General features: G+C 39.9%; 1 protein-coding gene and 1 non-coding gene across 12 annotated transcripts in view; one reads left to right on the top strand and one right to left on the bottom strand.

The window, feature by feature from the left end:
* Pard3 (par-3 family cell polarity regulator) overlaps positions 1-21,760 on the bottom strand; it is a 636,430-nt gene that overhangs the window by 541,280 nt on the left and 73,390 nt on the right. The window lies entirely within an intron of this gene.
* Positions 3,052-3,158, top strand: LOC122113357. The gene has a single exon (XR_006148434.1). It is a non-coding gene; the product is annotated as a U6 spliceosomal RNA (small nuclear RNA).

Raw genomic sequence — 21,760 nt, 5'->3', positions numbered from 1 at the left:
GGAGGGGCAAAATAGAAGCTAAACACGTCTGTGAAGCTTCGCAGGTACATGGGCAGAGCAGATGGGACAAGGAACTTCAGTGACTGGGGCATCTCATGGCTGGCTGCACTGCCTCACAGTAACCACAGAAAAGGCACTATAATGACTCTGTGTGGTTAAGTGACCTGACATTGCACAAGTCATTTCCTCTCTGGGCACTGCAGGCCTCCTGTGTGAAAATGAAGGAGCTAGATTATGTCTGAGGTACACACTTCACTTTACCAGTCTATGATGTTATTGAGTAAAAGTTAAACACACCCAATAGTTTTGTTCTAAGGATAAATAAGGTAACCTTTCCTATCAATGCACAATGTGATGCTGAAAACAATATAAAATTTAAGCTACTCAAATTCTCCTTACAACATTCTCTATGGTACATATATTTATAAGCATGTGCATCCTCACAGCAGCCGAGTTCTAAGCTGTATGAATCCCATCTACCTAGGGCAGCTTTCCAAACCTGAGAGTCTGGTTTATGGTGTTAGAACTGCAGAATACACCACCTAAAGTAGGAAAACAAAGGGGGGTAGCGGGAGGAAGGGGAAGGAAAGGAGGAAGGGGAAGGAAAGGAGGAAGGGAGGAAGAGAAGAAGAGAAGAAGGGAGGAAGAGAAAAAGGGATGGAGAGAGAGGAAGAGAAGAATTCAAAGTACTATTTGTCACTGAATCTGAAAGTAAAAATACTTTGAAATACTGGGGTGTAATCAAGTCCATGGGGACGCTCCTGTTCTCTATGACTTTAGACTCACCATTGGAAAGCAGGCCATAAGAAAGCAGAAAGTTTGCTAATGAAAAACAATTATAAAAATACCAATCAACTGGTCCAGGAATTAGAAAACTGTGGAAAACACTGAGGACAAAGGACACTTTCATCTCACATAGGGGGATCTTGGAACGGAGGTCAGGAGGTAGAAACACTCACAGGATGCTTGAAAACCAGCACCAGGGCTTGGTCACAGAGCACACAACTCACACATGCTCTCACTTGGCTCATTTGCTTCTCCTCTAGCACCCTGGTGGGTTAAGCTAGCCACACATACAGGCCCTGCCAGGGAGACACTAAGCAGAGCCCTCAGCAGACCCCTGGGAATGTAACCGATGATGTTCAAACTCTCTCTCCACCCACATCAACTCGGGGCTGGGAAGAGTGGTAGAGTGCTTGCCTTGCATGCCTGAGGCCCTGGGTTCGATTCCTCAGCACCACATAAGCAAAAAGAAAAAAGCCAGAAGTGGCACTGTGGCTCAAGTGGTAGAGCACTAGCCTTGAGCTGAAGAGCTGAGGGACAGCGCCCAGGCCCAGAGTTCAGGCCCCACGACTGGACCCAAAAAAAAAAAAAAAAGAAGAAAGAAAAAGAAAAATTCAACTCTTAGGTTCTAAAATTTTAAGGATTATTTGCTTGCTTTAGAGTCGCTCTCTCATCCCTACTTTATTTTCCTTTGAGTTAAAATCTTTCTGGTTAAAACTCTTACCCAAATGGATGGACCTCGAACAAATCATGTTAAGTGAGGTAAGCCAAGCTCAGAGGCACAAAGGGCACACATGCTCTCTCATATACGGAAGCTAGTACACAGGGACATGATACACTACACAGGGGACTTTAGGCATTCACACACGGTGAGACCGAAGGAGGATACTCTTAGGGAAGGAACACAAAGGTTCAACGCCTCTGTACCTCTGATCATATAAAGTAATATTTACCGAACTGAACTCCAAGAAATGGAAATGAGCTTTTCTCTTTGTTGCTGTTTTTTTCTTTTTCTTTGTGTCTTGTTTGGTCATTGATCTGTCTTTGGGAGGGCAAGGAGGGGCACAGAAATGGAGGGACAAAGGGGGAACAAGCACAGTAGTGGTATCACTAGACACTGTTGAAAATGAACTTGTGAGTGGGGATGGGAGGGAAAAACTGGGAGAGCGTGATGGAAGGGATGACATCATCCAAAAAGAAATGTACTCACTACCTGACTTATGTAACTGTAATCCCTCTGCATATCACCTTTATCGTAGCAATTCAAAAAAAGTTTAAACCCATATCCTGAAATCTGCTTCATAGTTTCTTAAAACATCATCTTAATGCACTGCAGTAGCGCTTCCTCTTTATCAAAAGCTTAAAATAAATAACAGGTCAACAAGACTAGACAAGGGAAACAGAAAACTCGTTTGACAAGTGAGACCACAGTGCAAGAGAAACCTCCACCTACCTTTTAGTTAGATCTGCTCACGACCATGCAGCAAGCAGGTTCTTCCAGTGCAAACCTACGCCTACACCCCTCCAACCTCCTCTCCACAGCAAAGTCATGTCAAGTCAACCTGAGATTTGCACCTTGAGTTCCAGACTTTCAACTCTTATATCACAGGGGAGCAATATATGTCACACTGATCACACCATGATCTCCGCATATGTACATGTACGATATATAACCCTACAGCTCATTCCCACTGAAAAACTCTGATGCTAACCTACTCTCAGAACAAGGCCTATGAGGTAAAGGTGGGCATGTATGTTGAAGTTCTTGGTTTGTTCCCATAGGGGCCTGCCTCAGCCATCTGATATTCCTACTCAAACTTAATCCTTCCTTTGTTGGACATTCGAAGGACATGATTGGTACTATAATTTCAGCCTGGATGCCAAGCAAACAATTCTTTCCCTCAAGTTGATCCAGTTCATATTACTGACCTTCTGTTTTTCATTGTTTTCTTTTTCTTACTTCAAAAACACTTGCTTTGGTACCAATGCCCTCTGATACGGCATTAAGAATTCTCTTAAGTCAGGGATAGTGGTACACACCTGTAATCCCAGTATTTGGAAGGCCAAGGCAGGAAGATCAATAGTTTGGGGCCAGCCTGGGTTATACAATGAAAACCTGACTCAAAAAACAAACAAAATTCCTCTTAAGTCACTTAAAATCTAAGAGAAAGATACATGCCTGAGAAATACCATTGTGAAATTATGAGGAGGGTCCCAAATTACTGAGAAAAGCTAATTCAACCATAATTTCAATAATTTGTCATTAAGGTGCTCGCTTCGGCAGCACAGATACTAAAATTGGAACGATACAGAGAAGATTAGCATGGCCCCTGCACAAGGATGACACGCAAATTCGCGAAGCATTCCATATTTTTTATGGAATTCTATGCCTCCATCAGAAAGAATGACATTGCCCCATTTGTTAGGAAATGGAAAGACTTGGAAAAAATTATATTAAGTGAAATAAGCCAGGCCCAAAGAAACATAGGTCCCATGGTTTCCCTTATTTGCAATATTTAGTATATGTATGAGTCAAGCAGAAAAGGTCAGATAAGGTGATGTTAGGGAAATGAGCCCTAAGATATGTATTCAAATGTTTTTTTTTTCTTTCACTCGATTGTTTCTAACACATTTATAAGATTATTTCTTTGTTGCTTTGTATGTCCCTCCCCCACAGTATAACCCCTGCTTTCACTATTTGATGTCGGTATAATTTGTGAAGGTGAAGGGGCAAAACAAATCATTTAGATAAGGATACAGGTGGACCCGTTGCAACTTTACAACTTTGGTGGGGGGTGGGGGGAGAGGATTGGGTGGGGGAGCGGGAAGGGGGGGGAGGGGGAGGCTGGGAAGGGATGGGAAGGGGAAGCAAAGGAGAAGGCTACAATGCTTGATAAGAAATGTACTCATTATCTTGCCCATCTAATTTTAACCCCTCTGACAGTATTTTCACAATAAAAAAATAAAAAAAAAAAAGGGAAAAAAACAATTTGTCATTAAGAACTGTCCCTTTCAATAAAAGCCACAATGTTACGACAAAATAAAACATTTTTTCAGACTAGAGAGCAAACAGAAATTTATGCTGTATTATACCAGAAAGGCAACAGAGATATCCTAAACAGGCTGATTGGTTTATTCTAAATACACACTAAATACTCAAAGTACTCTTGAAAAAGCATGTCTAAGAAATACAATACTGAGACAAAGGGACTTAGTTACAGGCAAGACTTAGGGAAATTCATGCTTTTATAAAATCCCATGGCAAACAAAAGCAATCAATTTGGGTTGAAAAGAGTACATTCCCGAAATAACAGAATCCTAAAACTTAAAAATTAAGCTATTTCTTTGGTACACCACCCCCCTCCTGCCTGGAACAGAATCAAACAACAGTGAGGAGAACAGGGCTTTGTAAAGAAAACCATGTGAGAAGAGGAGAAACAATCAAGACTGACTGCAGATCCCCTGCATTAGGTCTCAGCTCTGCTCTTGCCCTGAGAGGACTGTGAGAAAACCTGACCCCATTTCTCCAACTCAGGGCAACACTTCAGTAGCAGGGGCGGGGGATGGGCTGAGCCTGCGTGGTAGCAGGTATTCTTGATGTCCTGGAATGACAAGTTAGGTGATGTCCAAGTTCAAATCAGGCAAGTGGCCAAAGCAGTGAGAACCTATTGTTATATATCTCAAATCTCAGGCACACCCAGAGATGTTGGATGCCAAGTTGATTTAATGGATTATGAGAAATTTAGAAAAGGATACTTCTAAGTAAGTGGATGTAGTTGGCTAATGGAAGACACAAATCAGGCATTAAGTGTCACTGATGATGAGGGTGTGTGTGTCTGTATGTGTCTGTGTGTGTCTGTGTGTGTATGTGTCTGAGTGTCTGTGTATAGTTAGGTCTGTACCAATACCTTCTATCAAGAATATACTGATAAATAAACTGATAAAAAAAAAAAGAAATAAAAAAAAAAAAGAATATACTAAACTGTAAATATCAACCCTAACATCAGGAAAAAATGGCTTTAATGCTTTCCCAACAGTAATGAGTAAAGATTTCCGTGACTACCATCCTTTACAATCACTATAAACTAGATATAAAAAAATGAAAGAAATGCAAAAACTGTCAAAATCAAAATCACTTGTGTCAACCTTAACAAAAAAATGTAAATAAAGTTAAAGAATGATAAATGAAGGGTCACATGTATGACTACATGTTGGTAGCAATCATAAAAGACTGCCAGTCTGCACACCTGCAGTCATTACACAAAAAAGACTTCATACCTATAATCTTAGCTACACAGGAGGCAAAGATCTGAGGATCAAGGTTCAAGGCAAGCCCATGCAGAAGAGTCCATGAGACTTTTGTCTACAACTAACCACCAAAAAGCCAGAAGTGGAGGTGTAGTTCAGGGGGTAGAATGCCAGCTAAGCAAGACTGTCAGGCTCCAAAAGAACAAGAAAGAAAAGGAAGGAAGGAAAGAAGGAAGGAAGAGAGGGAGGGAGGGAGGGAGGGAGGGAGGGAGGGAGGGAGGGAGGGAGGGAGGGAGGGAGAAAAAAGAAAAGAAACCTTCAAAACAAGATCAGAGCCAGGGGTTGTAGCAAACAACAGTAATCACACGACAGTAATCACATGATTGAAGACACTGAAGCAGGGGTATCAGTAGTTCAAAGTTACATAGTGTGTGTGTGTGTGTGTGTGTGTGTGTGTGTGTGTGTGTGTGTGTGTGTGTGGTCAGCCTGACACTGAAGCAGGGGTATCAGTAGTTCAAAGTTACATAGTGTGTGTGTGTGTGTGTGTGTGTGTGTGTGTGTGTGTGTGTGTGTGTGTGTGTGTGTGTGTGTGTGTGTGTGTGTGTGTGTGTGGTCAGCCTGAATGTACATAGTAAAACCCCCTCATCAGAAACAAAATGTCAGCTTTTTTATGTCAGAAACCTTTTAAGCTTCACATTTTCCACAGCCAGATCAACAAAAATACCTACCAGGGGTTCTGACTACCAGAATCGAAGACAAGGCCTGGCCACTGAGCCTCAAGTGAGCAGGTTAACACTGCACGTGATGTTCTGCTGGGCTTCCCTACACTGGTTCCATCTAAAGAAGCACTGTGACCTCCCACTTCCTCTGCAAACAGACCCCCAAATCATCTGACTTCTATTCTGTAAACTGCCTCCATTACAACCTCAAAACCTGTAAACTTTTACTCTTGGCTTCTTGCATCTGAACTGTCACCAAGTTTTGTTTTGTTTTACTCCCGGTGCTGGAGATAGAACTTACGGTGAATATTAGGTGAATTCTCTAACACTGAGTAGTTTTTAAAACACCTTCCAAAATACAGAATCTTCTTTCCAAAAATGTGCCAAAGGGAAGAATATATAATATTCCCACTCACCAAACACATATATTGATTTTTAAGGGGTAGGTGTGTGTGTGTGTGTGCACACGCATGCGTGTGTCTTGCTAGGTTAGAACCCAGGGCTTCATACAAACTAGGCAAGAACTACACCACTGGAGCACACCTTTGATTTACATATACACAATAAAATTTTAGGGGAAAAAAATCATCAAAGTTGCTATCACAAACACACACATACACATACACACCCACAGACACACACATACACAGGCACACAGCAGTGATTTCACTATGCTTATTCTGCCTTTCTGGCTACCTTCTTTCCCTTAAATAAACATGGTACTTTTGATTTCTGTTACTGACTCAAATTTTCATGTTAATGTACATCTTCATTAAGCCTACAAACGTTCCAACTTGAATTACTCATTATTTTGGACAATGTTTTAAAAACCAGGATGTGTTAGCTATCAATCACATCATTATAATTGATGTCAGTTTTATTATGTCAGAAATCTTTTAAACTTCACATTTTCCACAGACAGGTCCCACCTTATAAATTCTGCATCAGTCTAGCACATTATGTTTTAAAATAAACTCAAGTATTGATCCCAGTGATGCAGCAAGGGCACTGATGGCCGTAAGGCTTGACCACACCACAAGGACACAGGGCCAGAGTGAGCTGCTTCTCTTCAAGGACCATCCAGGGAACCAACGCAAGCTCCAACCTCTGGGCAGAACAGCAGGGATGGGGTGAGATCAGGCTGCAAAGCCCCTTTGACTTTAATTCTGGCTCTTCTCTACTTCAATGACAGCTTTCTTACTGTCAAAACCCAATGTGACCAGCAGAGAGCGCTCTCTAAGCACAAGTACACAGGTTACTATGCTCTGTAGAATGAAATGGAAGCTCACTCCAGCAAGACCCAAACTGACCCAGTGGAAACTTCAAAGTTCAGCCTAGGAAGAATATGAAATGCAGATAAACTCAAGTATTATGACATAATAAACAGCTGAGGACGCTACAAAACAACTCTGATATTGTTTAAGATAGTTTTCTAACTAACAGTCTTTAAAGTTAACAAAAAATAATGTAGCACAATGAAAACCTGCATCTTAATCTTATGGTTTTCTTCCTGAAATTAGCAGGCCTTTGAAAATCTGCTCATTTGTAAAGCCCAGCACCAGCATTACTCGGTAGTGGTAAGGCAGCATTGCTGTTTCTTTCTTTGCAATGAGCCCTGATTGGAGGGCTGATAAAACCCAGAGCCGCCAAGAAGCACACAGAAGAGACATCCTCAGCAATTTTTTTTTTTGGGGGGGTCAGTCATGGGGCTTGAACTCTGTGCCTGGGCGCTGTCCCTGAGCAATTCAGCTCAAGGCAAGCACTCTACCACTTGAGCCACAGAGCAACTTCTGGTTTTCTGGTGGCTCATTGTTGATAAAGAGTCTCACAGACTTTCCTGGTGGCTCATGCCTGTAATCCTAGCTACTCAGGAGGCTGAGATCTGAGACTTGCAGCCTTTTTATTATTATTTTTTAAAAAAGAAAAAGAAAAAGAAAAAACATACCTGAGTTCGTTAAATAAATAAATTTGCTAGCACATTTCTAAACCTGATAGTAAAGACGTTATAAACAATAGGCTGTCGTGTATTCCTAATCCCCCAAAATATTTTAAGCAATCTGTTCATTGCTGCAGTAAACAGGACACAGAAAAATATCACAGGGAATACACAATTATTGTTAAATTGGCAAGTTTTCAATAAACCTGGGAATCAGAAAATTAGCTATCACCCTTAAATTGACAGAATTATCTGTGCATTAAAGGTAAAATGCATGTAAACCAGAAAGCGCTGGCCAGCATCCAAGCAGCAAAAACAGAGAGCTGTTGAAATCAACCAAACAATCTACAGGGCGTCTGTCACCTCAAAGATAAAAGGAAGCTTCAGCTAACTCCACACAGCACTGAAACATGAGAATGAAGGCTGTCAATGAGGTGGAGGAAATTTCTGCATCTGAGAACTATAACAAGAGTGTCTAACTCAGTTATTAAAAGGTTTCAATGAGAAAAAACCTTTGAAGTATTTCAAATAGCTTGTGGCTGTAGTTGCTACTCAAAAAGTACAGCTTGCATTATTATTTTGAGCCAGATTTTCAGAAAAGACCTTACCTTCCTCTACTATGAAGACAAGTATAACACACTGTAAAAAAATTTGTGGCAGGGCTAGGAAGGTGGCTCAGTGGTAGAGCGCTTGCCTTGCATGCATGAGGCCCTGGGTTTGATTCCTCAGCATCACATAAGCAAAAAGAAAAAAGCTGGAAGTGGTGCTGTAGCTCAAGTGGTAGAGTGCTCCCCTTGAGCTGAAGAGCTGAGGGACAGCGCCCAGGCTCAGAGTTCAGGCCTCACTACCAAACCCAAAAAAAAAAAAATCTGTGGGAACAGGAATATCTATGGTCGACCTACCTTAAAAGGGACTGAGGATGTCTACTGATGGGTCATCCAAGCTCACCAAAAATACAGCCGAGCTTCATTTAGTAACTAACCATAGACCCATTCAGAAATGCAGGTGATGCTAATGAGAACCAGTGTTGGACTCTGGACTACCCAACCAAAAGAGTCTGAGTGACAAAGGTCTATTGGCACAGTCAGCCTCTCTAGAACTCCTAAAACCTAACCTGCTTGATATGGACTAACTATATCTGAGGCGAGTACACTTGTGGTTTAAAAATAAAATCCCAAGCCAGGCACTGTGGCTCACAACTGTAATCCTGGCTACTCAGGAGGCTGAGATCTGAAGATCGTGATTCAAAGCCAGCCCAGGCAGGAAACCCTTGAGACCCTTATCACCAATTAACCACCAGAAAACCAGAAGTGGCTCTGTGGCTCAAGTGGCAGAGCACTAGCCTTGGGCTGAAGAGCTGAGGGATAAGCGCACAGCCCCAGAGTTCAAGCACCATGACCGACAAAAAAAGTAAATAAATAAAAATAAAATCCCATGTTCTCAGTCAGGTAGCAGATGAAAGCAATATCTAAGCATAGATGTCTTGGTAGAATTTGGTTAAGATTCTTCCCAGCTTCAAGAAAACAACACCTCAAGAGTTCTGACAAAAACTCATGAGGGCCTCAAAAGAGGCCAAAGGACTTCTTCAAGCTCTCAGCTCTATCTTATTCCTAGGTCAGAGCAAAGGGAGTTAATGATTTCTGACAAGATTTTTTTTTTCTCTCCTAGCAAAGGCTAGAATCCATTTTTATGTTCTTCTTCCTGAGTACAGTTCTTCAAGGAGTAGAATCAGAGTTCGTTGTTGGCATCTTTCCCTGCTTTTCTGTGGACAGGGTATGAAGTCTAGGGCTGCTCTGCCAATAACCAACTGGATGAGTGCAGGCAATGAAAAGTCCTGGCCAGCTCCAGGCACCAGGTCTCAGGACCCCGCAACTCTTAACAACCTTAGAGAACCCACAAAACTCAGACCACCCATCCCACTTCACACTGTTTAGTGGGCTCTCTCATCATGCTGAGATACTAAAATACCTTAGCACAAGAGCCACAAATCCATAAGCCTACAGGAGCAGAGGGAGCAAATTAGTGTAGGGAGGTTGCTCCTAGAAACTGGGAGAGCACAAACCACATCTGAGGATCAGCTGCAGGGGCATGAGCCTGCTCTTGCCTGGGATCCCAGGTCCCAAGTGGCATCTTCTCACTTTCTGGGGCTGGCTACCACAGACAACAGGCCAACAGTGCTGTCCAAACCCTCTGAGTAGGCAGAGCAAGCCTCTCAAGCCTCCAGGTCACCCAGTCCTTCTATACTACAAACACGTAGAACACAAAGAATGACCTCCTTGGAAATGGTGATGGGCTTGAAATTCATTTAATTAAAGCAAGTGTGAGTGTCATGCTTATATTTTTTAATCACAAGATGATCCAAGTTTATATGTATGTATTCCTGCCTGGGTTTCACCTCAAGCTAAATTCTCAAATCATCTCTGTATACTAATCCTTAAAAATACTAAAAGCAATCTACTATTTCTTTAAAGACTTTAAAACATTAAAAGAGATAGCCAGGCACTGGTAGCTCATGCCTATAATCCTAGCTACTTAGGAGACTGAGATCTGAGGATTGCAATTCGAAGCAAGCCCAGGCAGGGAAGTCCATGAGACTCTTATCTCCAATAAACTTCTCAGAAAAAAAGTCAAAAGTGGCACTCTGGCTCAAGCTGTAGAGCACTAGCCCTGAGCAAAAAGTTCAGGGACAGAACCCAGGCCCAGTGCAAGCCCCAGAACTGGCACACACAAGAAAATGGGAGGGGGGGAGGGAAAAAGGGGGGAGGGGAGGGAGAGAAATCTACTATGAAATTTAAAAGTACTCAGCAAGATAAGCATTTCTAATTAGAGTTGATGTATATACAATAAACCAATCTGACAACTAAGTACCCCAAAAGTTTCTACTTCATTGAAAATACACTCCGCAAGTTATAACAAATGAATTGTTATGCATGAGCAACCCTCTCTGCTAGAAAAGTGGATAGGGATCTTGAACTGAGTCTGTTCACTCCTAGCAGCCAAGTGCCCCCAGATTCATCCCCAGGACAGATTAAATTTAAAAGGATGGCAAAATGCTAGGAACTATGGCTCACACCTACAAATATGGCACAGATACTTCAGAAGACATGAGACACTGCTGACATCTGTATAAGCTTAGTCTTTTAGCTCATCTTATTGAACTCATGCTCTTCTGAATGAATACTCAGATGCAAGATGCCAGAGTACTGCAACTAAGAATTCCTGTGCCTAGAAAATATACTCAATCCCACCAAAAGACAATGAAATTTTTAAGTTACCATGGTTTCCAAAACACAGAGTAAATATTTTAAGCTTTCAACTCTGTAGCTAAATGAATAATTCAATGACTAAATGAAATTCCATTGTCACAGAAGTGCCTATTTAGCCACCTTTTCACTTTAATAAAACATCAGTATTATTAGTGTTGAGGTAATTGTTAATTTGGAGTTGCAGTTATAGTCTGCCATGACCTTAAATCTATCACAATTTGATGTAAAGAAAGGCTTTTTTTTAAATCTATATATGAGAAATTCAGTTGGTCAAATGTAAATCTTGCAAACTGAAATGGCTGTGTTGACATGGTAGAGTCCCTTGCAGGGATAATTTGGGTAAGAGAACATAATAACAATTTGTGTCCTACTACACCAGGTGTTTAATCCATTGCCTCACTACAACTTCAAGGCAGAAAGGGCTCCCAGAATAGAACTGCAGTATTTATTCCTATGGAGAAATTCACTGTAGATAAATTGTTGTTTCACAACAAAATTGAGTTCACCCACCTATGATATTATCACCCCCAGAATCTGAACACATAGTACACAAAACATCTAATATTGGCAAATGGACTTTTATGTTAGACAAATCCAATTGCCATTATTTTTTTTTTAGTTACCCAATGCCTGGGCAAATTTACAATTTGAGGAAAGAACCAATTAAGTAATCTTCCTTCTATCAACAACAAATGCATCTCTTGAGTAATTACTTTGGCTCTGCAGTAAGCCCTGCAACCAACAGGGCTTCCAGAGCCACTCCTACATAAAATACACATAGCAAAGCCCACCTATCACTCTACCTCAGCCTGCAAGACTTGCATTCTGTTCTTAATCCTACCTCCCTCTCCTCTGGTAGAATTAAAAGCAAAAAAGGTTTCAAGCACACACAGAGAATATTTGACAAGAGAAAAGAAGCTGGGTCATTCAGTAAACACCAATACATTGTGAAATGCTGAAAACTACCATGTATATTCCCTGGCCACATAATTAATTAATAAATCAGTACTAAAGAAACTGGGAAAGTGTCCATGTATTTCAACACTTGAGATATATAGTGTAGTGGTAGAACACCTGCTTCACATGCACAAACACTGGGTTTGATCCTCAGCACTGCAGGGAAATAGAAAATTAAAGGATCTACTTCTAGATAGCCTATGGGTTAAAAAAAACTCGAATGGGATTGGAAATTGGGATTGGAAATATATATATATATATATATTTTTTTTTGGGGGGGGGGTCCAGTCGTGGGGCCTGAACTCTGGGCCTGGGCACTGTCCTTCAGCTCTTCAGCTCAAGGCTAGCGCTCTACCACTTGAGCCACAGCACCACTTCTGGCTTTTTTCTTTTTTCTTATGTGGTGCTGAGGAATCAAACCCAGGGCCTCATGCATGCAAGGCAAGCGCTCTACCACTGAGCCACCTTCCCAGCCCCGGGATTGGAAATATTTTAAACTAAATGATAATAAAATCTCAACATATCATAATTTGTGAACTGCAACAAAACCTGATAGGGAATTTATAGCTCTAAATGCTTATATTTGAAATCAAAAACATGAAAAAATAATTATCTAAGCTTCTACATTAAGGAGGTTTTTTAAAAAAAAAAAAAAGCTGACTATGGTAGCTCAAGCCTGTAATCCCATCTACTTGGGAATATTACCACCAACTTTATGCTGATAGACTTGACAATTTAGATAAAATGGACCAATTTCCTGGAAGACACAAATTACCATAACCAATACAAGATACATTAAAAAATCTGAAAAAAAACATAAATCTATTTTTAAATGGACTACATTTGTACATTAACAGGTTTCCTAACTTTGCAGCTGTAAAACTGCATAATGTGGGATCATTTTTAATAATAATCCAGAAGTCAGGAGTAGAGATATTAAACTTAAAAAATAAGTTGACACTATTGGCAATGTTGCCATCATGAGATCTGTCCAACCACAGGTAGATGGGGAGCATTAATACTAGGTAAGAATTCTATATGAAAAAAGGATTTCTTTTAGTAAGGTCATAATAAGGTCATGTCACACACAAGCCCACAAACAGAGAGACAGACAGAGACAGAGAGATGGAGAGAGAGCATACCCCACGATCATTTCTATTACCATTATTTCTATTACCATTCTTATTTCTTGTGTGCCTTCTGAAGAACAATGTTGGGAGAGTCAAAGTAAACTTTGACCTTAGAGCCATTCTTTAACAAATCTAGCTTTGAATGTTAAAGATATATAAGTGGCTGGCTGTCAAAGCAATGCGGGTGGGGAAGTCAGGTTACACATCTCTATTAACATTAATATGTGTAACTCTGTTCCCCAAACATGAATTTTGCACCTATAAATTTCCATAGGCAGTCTCCACATGATAAAGATAATTCCATGAAGGGGGGAGGGTAAGCAAATGTAGTCATTATATTCAATGTACATTACAGAAAAGTTTGACTACATAACTTGAGGGTAGAAATGAGAGGGGGGAAATGGGAGAGAATGATGGAAAGGATGATGTTAACCAAGAAACATTATAGACTCATAATCTGATTCTAGGCTCTTCTGTGCTTTCTCTGCTGGTTTGTCTTTTGATTCAGAAAAAGAGCAAAATACAAGACTATGACTGACCATCTTTTAGGAACCCTTTTATAGAGCAGGTTCTGAGCTTTTAATTGTGATAAGAAAATATATGAAGAAAAAGAAGTGAAATCCTCTGTTGCCCTATACACTTCAATCAATCCTTTCTTGGAAGCTGTTCTTTTACACTAATCACTGACATGAACTATGTTCTGAGCAGATAGTACACTGCCTAAAGTCTCATTCCAAGTCTGTGTAAAAGCAATACAAACTCCTACAGCTATGTTTTGTTGGTGGTGGTGGTGATGTTGGTCGTGGGGCTTGAACTCTGGGCTTGGGACTGTCCCTGCGCTCTTCAGCTCAAGGTGAGCACTTACCACTTGAGCCACAGCGACACTTCCAGTTTTCGAGTGGTTTATTGGAGATAAGAGTCTCACGGACTTTCCTGCCCAGGCTGGTTTTGAACCAAGATCCTCAGATCTCAGCCTCCGGAGTAGCTAGGATTACAGGCGTAAGACACCGGCAAGCCCAGCTTATGTTTTACAAGATTAAGATTCATGATTAGGCTCATGTTATAATCCTAGTTACTCAGGTGGCTGAGATCCATAGGATGATGGTTCAAAGCCAGCCAAGGCAAATAAGTCCCCAAAATTCCACCTCCAAATAACCAGCAAAAAGCTAAGTGGGATGCGTGGCTCAAGTGATAGAGTACCAGCCAAACAAGCAAGCTGAGTGTGATGTCCTGAGTTCAAACCATGGTGTGGCCAAAAAAGATTCTTACAAAATAACATCATTTATGTCATAAAAATATATTAAGTAATAATTTGCCACTGAAAATCACTGCCTTTAAAAGACTGCAAAGACTCTGGAGGTAATCTAACAACTGAGAAAAAGCAAAAAATAATACTAAAAAATTGGATTAAAAATTATATTAAAAAATTCCATCTCCTAGTGCAAGGCTTTTCTCAACATGTCACACCTATTGCCTAAGTCTTTTAATTCAATCACAAAAAAAGTAAACACTGTTGTGAATTTACAAATAATTACAAGAGAGGAGCAAAAGGAGTTAAATTCAACTCAGCAACACAAGTATAACAGAAAAGGATCCCAAAGCTCAGTGTTTTCAGTGTTTCAGCACTGATAAGGAAGAAAAAGAATTTTGCATGATTAACTCTCAAAAAGAACGGCTATTTTCAAAATAAAACAGTTATTTATATATCCTTGAAAAATATATGACAGAAGGGTATTTTTCATCTCCAATTGAAAAGATACCCTACCCCCGCCCCACGAAATCGTTATTTAGAGGAAAAGTACATTTAAAGGACCCTTCGATCATGTAACCTATGAAGATGTCAGATTACAGAACAGTAATATTCACACAAGCATAGTCACACCTGCAGAAAGTCCACAGGTATCTTCTCAAGCACACACAGAAGGGGTGCAGTGGAGGACATTCCAGGGTGGAAGGTCTGAGGTAAACTGCTCTCTGAGGTAAAGTGAAATAAACTGCTCCACTCCCTTTACATGTCCCCCTCACATGCAAAATGTCCTTGAAAGCACTCTTAAAATAGCTTGATTTTCTTTTTTTTAATTCATATAATGATCTTACATTTTATAACATTTCTCTTAATAAAGGAAAAAAAAAAAAAAGCTAAGCCTTTCAACAAATGGACAGCCACCACTGACCAGCTAACCCTCCAAATAGGTAGCCTAAAGTGCATGATTGACAGCCTTAATATACAAGGACAGCATATCTGGAGAGAGACACACGCTCCCTACACCACCAGGCAACAAAGCACTCCAAGGAGGGAGTCCTGGAATAGATCTTTGTCCAGCATTCCTTCCTGCCTCCCTAGCAGGCTTTGCATTTCCCTCTCTACGCCCCAATGGAGGGAATAACACAACGAAACACCAAGTTACTTCAAGTTAGGTCCAACACAGAAGTTCTATCACAGCAATGAATGAAACATTTGCTTCTCTTTACTTTGATTTTAAACCAAAGTTCAAAGATAACACTATTAATCATTATGAAAAGCCACGAGGTCTTGAGTGACACTTCCTGGATGCATGTGGGAGTTCTCAGCATGCATTATTGAAAATCTCAAAGAAATCACTTTTCTTTTTATGATGAAATTTTGGAGGAAAGTAACATTTATTTATTATCATTTGTTTAGGATTTTAATTGAAATATTTTTCTGTTGTAACTAGCAAGAAAAGCAACCCATATTTAAAAAAACAAAAACAAAAATGCCTGCTTGGCTTTTGGTGGCTCAAACCTATAATCCTTGCTACTCAAGAAGCTGAGATCTGAGAATCAAGGTTTAAAGCCAGCCCCAGCAGAAAAATTTGTGAGATTCTCATCTTCAATTAAACACCAGAAGGAGAGTTGTGGCTCAAGTTGTAGAGCACTATCCTTCAACCAAAAACACAAGGACAGCACCCAGACCCCTAGTTCAAGCCACAGGCTGAGCACGAGCATGTGCATGCGCGCACACACACACACACACACACACACACACACACACACACATCCACACACACACACACACACACACACACACACAGTGACATGCATAAATAGATTTGTAATTTGTCCTAGAAGGCAGATTCAATATAAAATCTTGCTCAAAATCCCTAATAAAGAACTAACTCTATTCCCCAAAAAGTAAATTTTGCCTCTGTAAAGATCAAAGCTATCTTCACCTAATTCTAACTGACAAAATGAGCCCCATAAACAAAAAGCACTATTCATAAAAATGTGCAAATACTGTGTAAGCAAACCATTTGGTTTTAAATAAAGACAATAAACTGCAATAAACAGTATGTACCACCAAAAAGCTAAATAATGAAAGACAAAAATACATTTTAGGAAAAACCATCTTTATGTTTTCATGTATTGCTTTGTAAAATGGCAACTCCTTTGTACAGCTACTTATAGATAATAAAAATATTTAAAAAAACAAATAGAAAACTGTGGGAAACTATTAACAAGAGAAAATGATGAAACTCATCAATACTAAGGGAATGAGAATAGGACCATACACTGTGTGTGTGTGTGTGTGTGTGTGTGTGTGTGTGTGTGTGTGTGTGTGTGTTTGGTTGTGGTGCTTGAACTCTGTGTGTGTGTGTGTATGTGTGTGTGTGTGTATGTGTGTGTGTGTGTTTGGTTGTGGTGCTTGAACTCGTGTGTGTGTGTGTGTGTGTGTGTGTGTGTGTGTTTGGTTGTGGTGCTTAAACTCTGGGGGTGGGGCTGGTTGCTATCCTTGAGTTTCTTTTGTTCAAGGCTGGTGCTTATCACTTTGAGCCACAGTGCCACTTCCAGTTTTCTGGTGGTTAATTGGAGATAATAGTCTCACAGACTTTCCTGCCCAGGCTAGCTTTGAACTGTGACCCTCAGATCTAGCCTCCTGAATAACTAGATTACAGGTGTGAGCCATCAACGTTTGGCTATTTATTGCCTTTCTAAATGACAAAATAACACAACCTAGTATTCACAGAAGCTGAAGGCAATTTGTCAGTACCAAATATAAGATCCACATTCTCTTCGCCCCTTACCACTCATATACAGCAAAAGTTCCATACACGAGAATAGATCTATAAGGATGCTGTTGTAATTATTCCTAACAGAATATATTAACAGTATCATTAGAAACATGGTTAAGTCAAGATATCTCCTTACTATGAGATACACAGTCCCACTTGCCCACAGCTTTGTGTTACAGTTTCAGCCATCCCAGGTCTGCTACAGTTGGTATTATTAGTTTTTGTCTATAACTTTTAAGTGATTGTATTGAAAGACCATAGTCACAAAACTTCTATTATTGTTGTGATTCTTTTCCATCATTAATCTCTTACTGCACTAAATTGAAACTTAGTCACGGGTATGTAGGTACAGAGAAAGAAAACAGTACAGTCATCTATGTGTTGGAATCCCCAAGGATCAGTTCATAGACTCCCTGTGGATACCAAAATCTACAAGTGCTCAAGTCCTTATAAAATTGTATAGTGTCTACTTATAATTTCTGTCCATCTTCTCATATACTTTAAATCACTTCTAGACCATTTATATTTTCCAATACAATGTAAATACTATGAAAATAGTGGATACTGTTTATGGAATCACGGTAAGAAATGTTCAGTACATACTCAACTTTTTTTCAAATATATTCTACTGATGTCATCCATGGTTGAAACCATGTATTTAAATATTCAGTACTATCTATGGTTCCTTGTAGATTAAGGGAACTACTGTATTAGGGAATAGATGATCATTGTTACAAGGCCTCCCACTAAATGCAAACTGAAATCCAGACTCAGTCTGGCACTGAACCAGAGTCTAAATTCTCTATTTTACTTCTCATTCTTCCTCCTTAAATGAGCTGTTCCAACTAAACAGATCCCCATATCCTGCCAGGCTTATGTTTTCAGCATTCCAACCTCAAGACATCATCAGTAATGCTTATCAAAATGTAGTCTGACCAAATAGATGTCAAAGACTTCCCCTAAGAAAATAAAATATTTGTATGTAATTAATACAGAAAGATCCTCACCCACACCCTTCATTTAAAAAAAAATTATAGGAAAACCCAAATTAATCCCCTTTCTATAATTTCAAAGTATATTCTGCCTGTAAAATTTTTTTTGTGTGTGTGATATTGATGATCAAGTGTATGGCTTTACCCATGAGAGGCCATGTTCCACCAATGAGCTCTGTTCCCATATGACCTCCATCACTTGAACAAAGTAACATATGGAGTATGATGACAATTTTCTTAAAAAAAATATTTTACATGTTATATACAGCACTTCGTAACAAGTACTTTCTTTTTTTATTTTAATTTTATTGTCAAGGTGGTATACAAAGAGGTTACAGTTATATAAGTAAGGTAGTGAGTACATTTCAACAAGTACTTTCTTGAGTGATGAAAAAAACTACAGTGTTCTTTTTCTCATGTGTTTTGTCGCAAATATTTGCACAAGCAATTAAGATTTTTTTTAGTATCATTCACAAGCCAGGCATGGTAGCTCATGCCTCTAATTTTAGTCACTCAGGAAGCTGCAATCTACAGGATTGCAGTTCAAAGCCAGGCTGAGCAGGAAAATCTGTGGGAGTCCACCTCTAACTAATCACAAAATGTCAGACTGGAGACTTGCCTCAAGTGGTAGAGTACCAACCATGAACAAGAAAGCCATGCAAAAGTTTGAGGACCTGAGTTCAAAACCTGGTACCAACACACAAAAGAAAAAAACCGCACACACAAAATTGAGTAATTTTGAGAAATACAAAGTTTTGAAAAACAAGGAACTCAAGAGAGACACTTTTATTTTCCTTCTTTCCATAAAAATAAAGGAATCAATTTTGCAATTGAATATACACGCTTATATTCTGCAACTAGTTTCCTTGCTTTTTCCTACAACTGAAAACAAGTAAAAATAGCTAGTACCATAAGTATAACCTAATTCTTATGCTAAATTTTTTATCAACATTAAAACCCTTGAATAAATATTAACAGTAAAGTTAGACATTCTGAATTACATCTACTTACTCTGCTTTTCCTTGAATAACTATGAGCTGAGACTACATTCTTTATTACGAAGAAAAAAACCTAAGGCCAGTGTGCTCAAATTATTAAATATTTTTCTACCAGAATCATGAATTATATACAAAGACAAATGAGAAGATGTTGGGCTTTTCTCAGTCCTACTACAAGTACACTCAACTATTTCCAACTCTTTTCAAATGTCAGCTGTACTTGTTAATGAAACACATTGTATTCATTTTGAAACACTGTTTACCACTCACTACCTGATTAGAAAACTATTTGAGCATACCAAAAGTTAGAAACACTATACTATGAACATTCACATACACACTATACTATGAGTACTATGTAGATTCTGCACTCAAAAGGCAGGTATATTTGACTTATCGTAAGTCATCCATCATTACTCCATCCACTCATTATTATTATTCCATCTTATGATGTATTTCAAGGTTTGCCACACACAGCAGTATGCTTGTCCATGACCATTCCACTGTGCACATCACCAACGGGAAATCAACATTTGACACACTATGTTCATTGTTCATGCATGCTTATTTCTTTAACCTGAGGAGGAGTTAAAATGTTAAAAAAAAAAAAAAAAAAATTAGCCAGCATTGGTGGCTCACACCTGTAATCCTAACTACTCAGGAAGCTGAGATCTGAGGATCACACAATTCAAAGCCAGCTCAGGCAAGAAAGTCTGTGAGACTCTTATCTCCGATAAACGACCAGAAAACCAGAAGTGGCACTGTGGCTCAAGTAGTACAGTGCTAGCCTTGAGCTCAGAGACAACACCCAGGCCCAGAGTTCAAGCCCCACGACCAACAAAAAAAAAAAGTTCCCTGGGCCCATGGCAGAGCCCACCTCCATGGGGAGTGGGGAGGGAAAGGTTTCAATCCTTCAAGATCCAAGGTCAACAACAACACACTGACCGAGCTGTTCTCCAAAACCACTCAACAGCTCCAATCTCCCATCTGGCCATGTGGAACATCTGGCAAATAGGCATTGTGCCTTCTGACCTCCACAGAGGAACAGCACATCAAGAAGTTAGATAGGAAGTAGAAGCATGGCCCACGAGGTAGAGCACCAGCCTTGAGCAGGTGCTGCTCAAGGCTAGCACTCTACCACTTGAGCCACTCTACCACACTACCACTCTACCACTTGAGTGGTCTACATATGGCTCATGATGAGCTTCAGTCATTCCCATGGCACCTGTATAATTTGATACTGTGAATATTGTACATGTCTTATCTCTCACTAGCATCCTACCTTCTACAATGTAGAGACCATTCTCTTCAGTATAAAAGCTTTCATTTGAATACATGACATGCAGCCTAAAGATAAGGCCTAACACTGTGTGTTGCCTTAGGGTTTCAAATACAAGATCCCCTCCTCACTGTGGCCTCGATAATAAGATGCCTGAGCCAGGCAACGACCCTTATCATGGTGAGCAACACACCCTGCTTGTCCTAGTAGCTTCCATTATTAGTTCCTTGCTATCCTGTAAGATAGTTCAAACAAATCAACCACATCCTCACATTCCACATCTGTGGGACCCAGTGGACACACCAAACTCTTAATCCTCCAAAAGCTATCTTTCATGTTCCTCTTGCTCGTTCTGACCTCAGGACCCTAAACAGCATACAGTAGTCTCCTAAACTGAACACTGACTGACACACTGACTGACAGTCTCCTTCCAAGCACTTTATCAAGTGTTCAGCCATTCCCGTTACCCCAGGTAGGCATTCCTCCCTCAAGAGGAGACAAGCAAAATAAGATATTCACTGGGCACCAGTAGCTCAAGCTTATAATCCTAGCTACTCAGGAGGCTGAGATCTGAGGACTGCTGTTCAAACCAGCCTACGCAGGAAAGTCCGTGAGACGCCTATCTCCAATAAACTATTAAGAAAAAGCTGGAAGTAGTGCTGTGGCTCAAGGGGTAAAGGCCTAGCCTTAAGTGAAAGTAGCTCAGGGACAGTGCCCAGGCCCTGAGTTCAAGCCCCAGGACTGGAATGAATGAATGAATAAATAAATAAATAAAATGTTCATTTTAAATTAATACACACATGGTAAGTGAAGAAAGGAAAACATGACCACTCTAACTGCAATAATAAAGCCTTTTTTAAAAAAACTTACAACTACGAAGCTATAATGATTTTCTTCATTTATAAGGAAATGGGTATAGCATTCAAGTCTACAAAAACAACAAAATCACTGCTGGGATCTCTAACCAAATATGGCCAAAGAGAATTCTCTGAAACCCTTCCAAGGCCGCTCCTGTATGCCTGGTGCTGTCTCGGTCACAGACACCACCAGCTACACATTCAGGCTGGAAGGCAGTGTTGCCAGATCAGCAGCATTTGCTCCCGATGCACTGCTGCCACGCTGCATGCAAGATGGGAGCTAGCAAATGGTATCTGATCCACTAACTGTTGTTGGAACAAATAAATGAGTGTCAAAATAGGGCCTATGAAAAGTAAGTTCATCTTTTATGAACCTTCAACACTTATAATATGGAATTGGTTACACTCAGTTTAGAATCAGTTTTCTTCATTAACAGAATGAGCCATAACAGAAAACAGATATAACTTGCTTATAAAAGTAATTCTGAATACATATCTTAGGGTTCGTTTCCCCAACTTGTATTCAAATATTTTTTTCTTTCATGCGATTGTTTCTAACATATT

Source organism: Dipodomys spectabilis, unplaced genomic scaffold, assembly GCF_019054845.1.
Source record: "Dipodomys spectabilis isolate Male_0828 unplaced genomic scaffold, ASM1905484v1 ptg000096l, whole genome shotgun sequence".
Classification (NCBI taxonomy): Eukaryota; Metazoa; Chordata; class Mammalia; order Rodentia; family Heteromyidae; genus Dipodomys; species Dipodomys spectabilis.
Note: the sequence above shows the minus strand (reverse complement) of the source record. Positions and strands in the feature narration are given on the sequence as shown.